The sequence below is a fragment of the Dipodomys spectabilis genome, unplaced genomic scaffold, assembly GCF_019054845.1.
Source record: "Dipodomys spectabilis isolate Male_0828 unplaced genomic scaffold, ASM1905484v1 ptg000019l, whole genome shotgun sequence".
Lineage (NCBI taxonomy): Eukaryota > Metazoa > Chordata > Mammalia > Rodentia > Heteromyidae > Dipodomys > Dipodomys spectabilis.
Genome location: NW_024870696.1, coordinates 23,906,457 through 23,915,816, shown reverse-complemented (window position 1 = coordinate 23,915,816; position 9,360 = coordinate 23,906,457).

Sequence of the window (9,360 nt, the reverse complement as noted above, 5' to 3'; positions counted from 1 at the left end):
ACCCAGAAAGTCCTGCGTAACAGGACAGAGGGTACAGAGACGGTGACAAGGACTCAGTGAGGAAACAATTTAACCAACTGTCTTGTCTTTAAAGACCCAGAAAGGGGCCATGAGCGAAGGAATGCAGGTGGCCTGGAAAAAGCAAGGAAATAGATGCTCCCCAAGAGCTTCCAGAAAGTTCTACAATCCTGCTGATACCTCGATTTTAGCCCAGTGATGATGGTGGATGCTTAATTTATAGGGATAAGGTATTAAATTTACGTTGATGTAAAGTCATGTATGTCTCTAATCTGATCATTTGTTACCACCACAATAAATAGAAAACAAAGAATTCTTTCCAGATTACAGGTTTACAAGCCAAACAAATTATTGGGAGGTTGTTTGGTTTGGGGTTTATTATTTTGTTTTGTTCTGTTTTGCTTTGTTTTGTTTTGCAGCTCCTAAGGACTCATACATAACCCAAAAAGTTCAATTATCTGTACCTGGTAATCCTCTTCTGTTGAAAATGTCAATGCCTCCATCCCAACATTTCACCAGTGATTTCCTCATTGGAAGTGACCGCTCTCCTCTCCGCTTCCTGAGCCTGCCCCTCCCCAAACTTCACGAGAATTCCTTGTGCCAAACAGTCTGACTTGTCCTCTGTCATTCTCAGTGGTGACAGTGATTGCCTATTCTCTTTCTTCCTAAGAAGTTCTTATACACATCATTACATCCACTTCCACACATTTATATCCAAACATATTACTCTTAAAAATGGCTACTTAAAAAGATAATCGTACATAAGAGAAAGGGTAGTGACTTTTTTAGTAAGCTATTGAAGAGTTTTATGAATACCCAGGCCTTTTGTTTTAACCTACTTGAAAATGCTTTATAGATTTAACTTTCTATGCTTAAGTATCCTTTTTTTCCATTGGAGTCATTAATGCCCTTTTAAATTAGTGGTGTTAAAAATAGTTCTCCTGGAGATAATTATATTTGGCCATTAACTTTTATAATAAAGCTATTTTAATCAGACAAGAAGAGACTACGTCAGTGACAGACAGAGATACAGACAGACAAAAAAGGACATAGAAAGTCTTCCCTCCCCCCCAAAAATGCCCCAAGTGACCATTGATTGGAAAATAATATTTTGTTTCTCCTTACTTGCTAAAGACAATCATCTGATGTTTTCAAAGATTGTGTGATTTAAGGACAGTCAATTTCTTCTAAACATCAGATCTGAGATCAGATTCAATCCTAGATCAAAAAGTAGGGCTGGGAAGGTGGCTCAGTGGTAGAGTGCTTGCCTTGCATGCATGAGGCCCTGGGTTCAATTCCTCAGCACCACATAAGCAGAAAAAGCTGGAAGTGGTGCTGTGGCTCAAGTGGTAGAGTGCTAGCCATGAGCTGAAGAGCTAAAGGACAGCACCCAGGCCCAGAGTTCAAGCCCCATGACCCACAAAAAAAAAAAAGTAGGATCTGAGTCAGAAGATAGCAGGTACGTTACCTGGTACCATTTGTTAATTACACACACACACACACACACACACACACACACACACACACACATATTCATGACTTTTGAATATTTATAAATAAGATGGACACTATTAGTGAAATTCACTGTAAACAAAGTCTCATTTGAACTTTTGGATTGCAGCTTCACTAAATAAGAGATGTGAGCATCATATCTACAAAACGAAAACAAAAAAAAAAAAACACAAAAATCAAAGAGGATTTGAAAATAAGCCTTAAAGGAAAAACAAATAGCCAGGCACTAGTTGTTTATGCTTATAATCCTTGCTACTCAGGAGGCTGAGATCTGAGGTTTGCAGTTCAAAGCCAGCCCACGCAGAAAAGTCCATGACACTCTAATCTCTAACTAGTTAAATGCCAGAAGTGGAGGTACAGCCCCAGTGGAGATATAGTTCAGGTGGTATAGCCCCAGCGTTGAGTGGAGAAAGCTAAGCCAGAGCATGAGGCCATGAGTTCAAGCTCCAGCTTCCAGAAGGAAAGGAAGGAAGGAAGGAAGGAAGGAAGGAAGGAAGGTCTATGGGCTTGTGCAAGGTAGTGTGAACTCAGTTCATCTCCATAGCTCAACTTTCTCCAGGTCTGTGTTTGGCCTCTGGTCTTCATCCTCTCACTGTCTGCCATTCGGATACCACGATGACTACAACAAAGTCTAGCTTCATGGCCACCGAGCCTCAGGTTCTGTATGCAGGTGTGACCTCTCAGAAGCCTCGCTCATGGGAGGAATTGCATATGCTTTGGTTTTCCCAGGATTTGTCCAGAAGTGAGAAAACAATGAAATAATGGTGGAACAGAGGGGGATGGTTTCTCAAAGGAAGTTAAGATCCTAGAATAGGGGAGCTATCAGTCGGCAATAAGTGAGTACTATGATATACATTTGTAAGATATTAGAGACATTTTGAGTATTATTTGTGTATTTCTTAATTTTTCTGGTGTGTGCCAGTCCTAGGGCTTGAACTCATAGCCTGGGTGCTGTCTCTGAGATTTCATGCTCAGGACTAGTGTTCTACCACTTTGAGCCATAGCACGATTTCCTTTTTTTTTTTTTTTTTGGTAATTAATTGGATATTTAACAATAAACTCTCCTGCCTAGACTGGCTTTGAACTGTGATCCTCAGATCTCTGCCTCCTGAGTAGGTAGGATTCTAGGTGTGTGCCGCCAGTGACCAGGTTTTTTTCATTAAGTAGTTATACAAAGGAGTTTCCATTCCAGGAGCCAGGTTTATGAGTGCAATGTGTTTATGTATTTTTCCATTTTTATTTGCTTTTTGTTTGTTTGAGGAAGAGTCTTCTTAGTAGCCCAGGGTGGCCTGAAACTCACAATCCCCTGCCTCAGTCTCCCAAACGCTGGATTACAGGTGTGCACCGTCACTCCCAGCTTTAAGTATTTAGATCCACAAGCACTCATAGTCTACTACGTAAACATTTGAAAATAATAATAAATTGAGCCCAGGTAGGCCTAATGGCTCATGCCTCGAATGCCAACACTACAGAGGCTGAGGCAGGAGGAATTCAAGTTCAAGGGCAACCTTGACTACACAGCAGTCTGCTGGCAAGCTTAGACTATATAGTGAAACTCTATCCCAAAAGAAGAAAAAAAATGAGCTGGACACTAGTGCTTATATTTGTAATCTGAGCTACTCAGGAAGCTGAGATCCAGAGGATCGAAGTTTGAGGCCAGCCCAGGCAGAAAAGTCTGAGAGACTTCATGATCTGAATAACCAGCTAGAAACACCAAGTGGTAGACTGCAAGTCAGCTGAGCATGTAGGAGACCCTAGACTCAGACCCCACAGTTCCAAGCCAGCCTGGGCAGAAAAAGTCTGTGAGACTCTTATTTCTAGTTAGCCAGCAAAAAGCTGAAAGTGAAGGTATGGCTCAAATAGTAGAGTGCCAGCCTTGAGTGAGAAAGTCAAGCAAGTATGGGAGAACTTGACTTCAAGCTCCAGTACTTATACAAAAAAAAAAAAAAAAAAAAAAGGATAAAGATTTGCTTCTAAAAAGTATTCAGTACCTGCTTGTGGAGCAGAACTTAAATGAAGAAAGAACAGCATTCTAATAACTGAATAACAGTCACACCTGGTCCAAAGTTAATGATGAATTATGATGCTTCTCAATCAGCATTTAAAATGGGAACATCGGTTCCTTTCCTCAAACAACACTCTTTTCACAAAAGGTGAAATAAAAGTTTAATAAACACAAAAGCTTTCAATGAGGAAATGGTTTGAAACCAAACTTCCAGCCCTGAACCATTTCTGGTCCTAAGAAATAAAGTCTTTTTAGCATGTTCACTGTTTAGTAAATATAGTCTGTGGCAGGCGATCTATTTTCAGGGGCAGGGGAAACATCCTCATAATCTGGTTGGGGGAATCCTTTTTAGGCTTGTGGACGATTATTGTGTATATATTTTCGCTCTGCTTTTAGATGACTGCATAGTACTGGGAATTGCACCGTTTTATAGCCCAGAAGTGATTACATAAAATCATGTTAAAGTGATTATTATAAGAACTACATAGGCAGTAACATTTGCTGCTCTGTAAAACAACTTAACCCAGGAGACCCTTTAAGCTGAATGAATAGAAAAAGCTGGTAGCCATGTGAGACCTGTTCCTCCAGCAAAGTCAGCACTCCCTGCCAACTGCGTCCTGGTAGCATTTGCTCTGAATCTCCTCTCTCACTCGCCTCTGGACACTACTGTGCTTAGGTAATCTTTGAGACACAGACAAGATGTATTCTTTAGCATCCTATCATTAACACTTTTTCAATCTACCTCCATGCTATTTTAATTGAGAGAGTTTTGGTTTGAAGAGACTGAATTTTTCTTTTTTTAATTTTTTGTTGGTTGTGAGGCTTGAACTTAGGGCCTACACACTGTCCCTGAGCTCTTTTGCTCAAGGCTAGTGTTCTTACGCTTTGAGGCACAGCTCTACTTATGGTTTTATGGTTTTCTGATTAAGTGAAGACAAGGGTGTCACAGCTGAAATTTCCTGCCTGGGCTGGTATTGAACCATGATCCCCAGATTTTGGCCTCTTGGGTTGCTAGGATTACAGGCATGAGCCACCAAAGCCCAGCAAAGACACTGACTTTTTTTCTGGTCCTGGAGCTTGAACTCAGGGTCTGGGCGCTGTCCCCGAGCCTCTTGGTGTTCAAGGCTAGCACTCACAGGCGCCGGTGGCTCACACCTGTAATCCTAGCTACTCAGGAGCCTGAGATCTGAGGATCAGGGTTCAAAGCCAGCCCAACTGAAGATACTGATTTTTAATTCATAAAATGAAATGTTTATGGGAACTTTATCATGGATGGATAATTAGCTTGGTAACACAGTGGTCGACTTCAGTGTTATTAAAAGTTTGTAGAAAGCTGGGCATAGTTCACACTTCTCCTCCTGGCTAATTTAAGAGGCTGAGCTCTGAGAATTGTGCTACAAAGCCAGCCCAGGCAGAAAAGTACAACATCCTGAATTCAAGCTCTAGTAAAAGCATAGAATATATAAAATTTACACCAATAGATAAGATAGATTATTTATCAGGTAGACAATATGCAATAAACTGGTAATTGTTTCATTATTTGCTGCATAACAAATTAGTCAGGTACTGTAAACAACATAAACATTTAGCATCTCAGGCAGTTTCTTCTTGTTGTTGATGTTTTGTAGAGATACAGGGACTTGAACTCAGGGCCTCAGGCTTTCACTTGGCTTTTTCACTCAAGGCTGGCACTCTACACTTGAGCCAAACCTCCACTTCTGGCTTTTGCTTGTTAGTTGGAGATGAGTCCCTCGAATTCATCTGCCCAGACCGGCTTTAAACCACAGCCCTCAGACCTCAACCATCAGAGTAGCTAGGACTATAGCATGAGCTGCCCGCTTCCACTTCCGGCCTTTTCTTTGCCTTGGAATTAAGGTGGGGTTAGCTGATGGCCCTGGCACCAGCAATCTCCCGAGCAGTTGACACGTCACCTCCAGTTACTCACCTGAGGCTTCCCTGGGGGTGGAGGGTTTTCCAGACAAACTGATTCCCATTCTTGCAGCACTACTTCACGTGCAGTTGTGAAAATGTCGAGGACTGAGGACTGGATTTCATTCAGGGATTGTAACTCATGTTCATGAAATAATAGCATTGCTGATGGGTATGTTTAATGGTTTTGTTAAAGATTGACTTATTTACACTTGAAATACTATGATGTCTAGGATTTGTTTAAAAATAATCTAGTGAACATAACAAATGGAGAGCGGGCTAAAATAATATTGACTAGAAGTTGAGAGGTTATGGGAACACATTTCACTACTAAGTTCGAGTGTGTTGGGAAAATTTCCTCAAAGTTTAAATGACTGCGTGTCTGGGTTTAGCCACAGCAGCCAGCATTTTCTGGAGGTACCTAAGAGGCACTGTGGGGTTTCAGATCAGTCCTGGGAAGGAGACAAAGGCACTTATGGTTTTTACCCTGCTATGAACTTAGGGAAACTATGGCTGAAAAGAGGGGCTAAGAGGCAGGGAAAGGGTGAGGACTGTAGCACATCAATGTGGAATCCATTGGAAAAACTTACACGGATCCTCGTAGTCCCTTGCAGGGACACAGCAACGGATTAGGAAAGAAAGCACAAACCCATGCAAGTGAGAGGTCACATCCTCGCAGAATCTGCAGTTGCTTCCTGCCAAATTGCCACCTCTTCCTGCGCTGCTTCCTTCCCTCCCTGACTGATCAGGCTTTGTTTTTGCCTTTGAGTAAATCTCATCATTGCACTATAAGCATTCTTTTTCTGTTTATGAGTTCAAAATTTGTGTTTTGGTGTTTAATAAAAGCCTCACAGACTTTCCTGCCCAGGCTGGTGTTGCACAGCGATCTTCAGACCTCTACCTCCTGAGTAGCTAGGACTGCGGGCCTGAGCCGCCACACCTGGCAGGCACTAAAGGTTTTTGAAGCCCCTCGGCAAGAAGGAATGACCAGAAGTACAGTATGAGACTTCCAACGACAAAAGGGACAGCACGTGACATGTATCTCAAAGGAGGAGGAATTTTTTTTTTCTCTCCCTGGGTATTCAAAATGATAGGATAGTGCCCAGGCCCTGCGTTTGAGCTCCAGGACTGGGAAAAAGAAAACAAACAACAACAACAACAACAAAAACCACCTGTAAAGTGTCACATGTTCTCATCAAAGGGAATCCTTGTTCCTTAACTCTGCAGTAAGCCAGCTGCTCCGGGTCCTTAGAGAAACAGAGCCCTCCGTGTTATCTGGGCTGAAGGACAGGCAACCCAATAAATAGCCCTGCTCCTGCTCTATCATCTTTCCCTACTTCAAGGCCCCGCACCTCTAGCTCCTCTATTAGCTGTGAGTTTGCTAGAGGTGCAAACTCATAGACCCTGCCCATACCTACTAAATCGGACACTATTTTTCTTGGATTCCCAGGTGATTTGTAGATCTACTCCATCAGGAGAACGGCTCAATCATACATGGGTACCTCAGACTCTAACCCTCCCTTTCCACTTCAAATAACCCCTAGTCAGCTGGGCAGCTGACACCTATAACCCTAGCTACTCCGGAGATCTGAAGACTGAAGACCATTCTTTGAGAGTAAACAGATGTTTCAAAATCATATCTAACACTGAATCCTCCATTTTGTTTTCCTACAAACCGTTCCAGGATGATTCACCACGATGACTCAAGATATAATCAGAATCATCCTGGCCAGGCGCCGCCGGTGGCTCACGCCTATAATCCTAGCTACTCAGGAGGCTGAGATCTGAGGAGTGTGGTTCAAAGCCAGCCTGGGCAGGAAAGACCAGGAGACTTGTATCTCCAATAAACCACTCAGAAAACCGGAAGTGGTACTGTGGCTCAAGTGGTAGAGCGCTCGCCTTGAGCTGAAGAGCTGAGGGACAGCGCCCAGGACCAGGGTTCAAGTCCCATACCTTGCATTCTCCATAACATTCTTCAGCCAATTCCACCTTGATGATAGTCCAATCCCTACACCATTCTCCCAGCTTCTGAAACTAGGTTTTCTAGATCCTAGGCCCAAAGTCCAGGAGTCCCACGTTAGATCTGGCCACTGGCTCCTCATATGTCAAATAAAGAGGCCCGGTGAAGGGCAGACAAAGGAGACTTACTACATGGCAGCTACAAGAAGCCAGCACTGAAGTAGTCTTCAGAAGTACAGACATTGGCTTCAGGTTAAATAGGGAGAACTGAGGGCAGGAGATAAGTAAGGTCTGCAAAGCTAAAATAGTCCCAATTCTCAGGTGTGGCCAACCATTAGCTCTCGCTCAGTCTCGGGAGCTTCTGAAGTTATCACTTTATTACCCGGACAGAACAGGAACAAGACAGTCACAGAGTTTTGGGCTGTTTGCTTTAAGATGATAAGAAGACACAGCTTGTTTAAAGAGCAGTTTGCCTTCCACACAAGATGTTATCAGTCTTTTCTTTCTTCCTGCAAACAAGGTCATTGTAAAGGGACTGCAGCTGAGAATAGCTCAGATCAAAGGGCACAGATACAAAGTTTGGGGGCTTATAGTTAATTCACAGGACCCCCGCAAGTGTCTTTTAATGTGCCTCATATTTTCACTCTCTCTCCCTTATAGTCAATTCTTCACACAGCAGCTAGAAGCATCCTGCTAAAATGTCAGCTAAATGGTTCTCTGCCCCACTCACAATCCTTTAATAGTTCCATAGTGAAAGTCAATGCATTCAGTGCCCTTACAATGCCACCTTTCCCCTGCCTTCCCCTCTCTAGACTCACCCGTCTCCTCTCCCCACCTCCTGGCTTCCTTGTGGTGACCTGTAAGAGCCAGGCAACCTCACAGAGACTCAGGCCTCCCAAGGCCCTAAACTGTCTCTCCCTCCAATCTCTTGCCAGAACCAGAAGCCAGGAGCCACAAGAACTCATTCTCTGGGCAGATAGCATGTTGGAGAGAAGAATGGAGAAACTAGGTAGTAACATACAGATGCCAGCAAGCTCTTGTGGCCACTAGAAGCAGAAGTAGGCCTCCTACTTTTCTTTTTACTACCCCCCGACCCCCTCTCAGAAATGACATGGTGTGTACAGTATGGTACACATGTATATCCTGGGTGCTAGTGACTTATCTCAGAACAGTTGGGCAGTCAGACACCAGTGGCTCACACTGTAATCTTAGCTACTCAGGAGGCTGAGATCGGAGGATTATGGTTGGAAACCAGCCTGGTCAGGAAAGTCTGTGAGACACTTATCTCCAATTAACCACCCCCACCCAACTTTTTTTTAAAACAAACGAAGAAACAAAAGTGGTGGCGTGACTCAAAGGGTAGAGTGTCAGCTTTAAGCAGAAAAGCTAAGGGACAGTGCCCAGGTCCTGATGTCAAGCCTCAGAACTGGCATACACAAACAAAAATATACAACTAAAATGAAAACAAACAAACAAAAAGCAGTTGGGCAGCCGTTGAGGTAACCCGTCCCCTCCAGAAGCAGTGAGACAGTTCCCATGATGAGTGCTGACAAGCCCTAAGTCTCAGTGGCCTAGGTGACAGTCTCACGGATGGGATCAGAGGGGAAACAAACTGAAGGACTTCTGAAATATGTTTTGGTAGTTGTATGCTGACCAGAATGTGTGTGTAATCCTCGAAATGGGCAATGTGTGTGGGAGACGGGGGAACTGGCTTAGTGGACTCTGAAACAATCCTTGGGAGTCTGACACAAGAGTACAGCCCCAGCTACCTAGTAGGGTGTAAATCCCTCTGGGGGTGGGGGAGAAGGGAGGAAGAAGAAGAATTCTGAGGACACTAAATCACTGGAATGCCTGTAGTAAAACACTACAGGGTATGAATTCCTGGGCTGAGACTCACAGTGTCACACTGATGACTGGCAAACAACTCCTTCAAACAA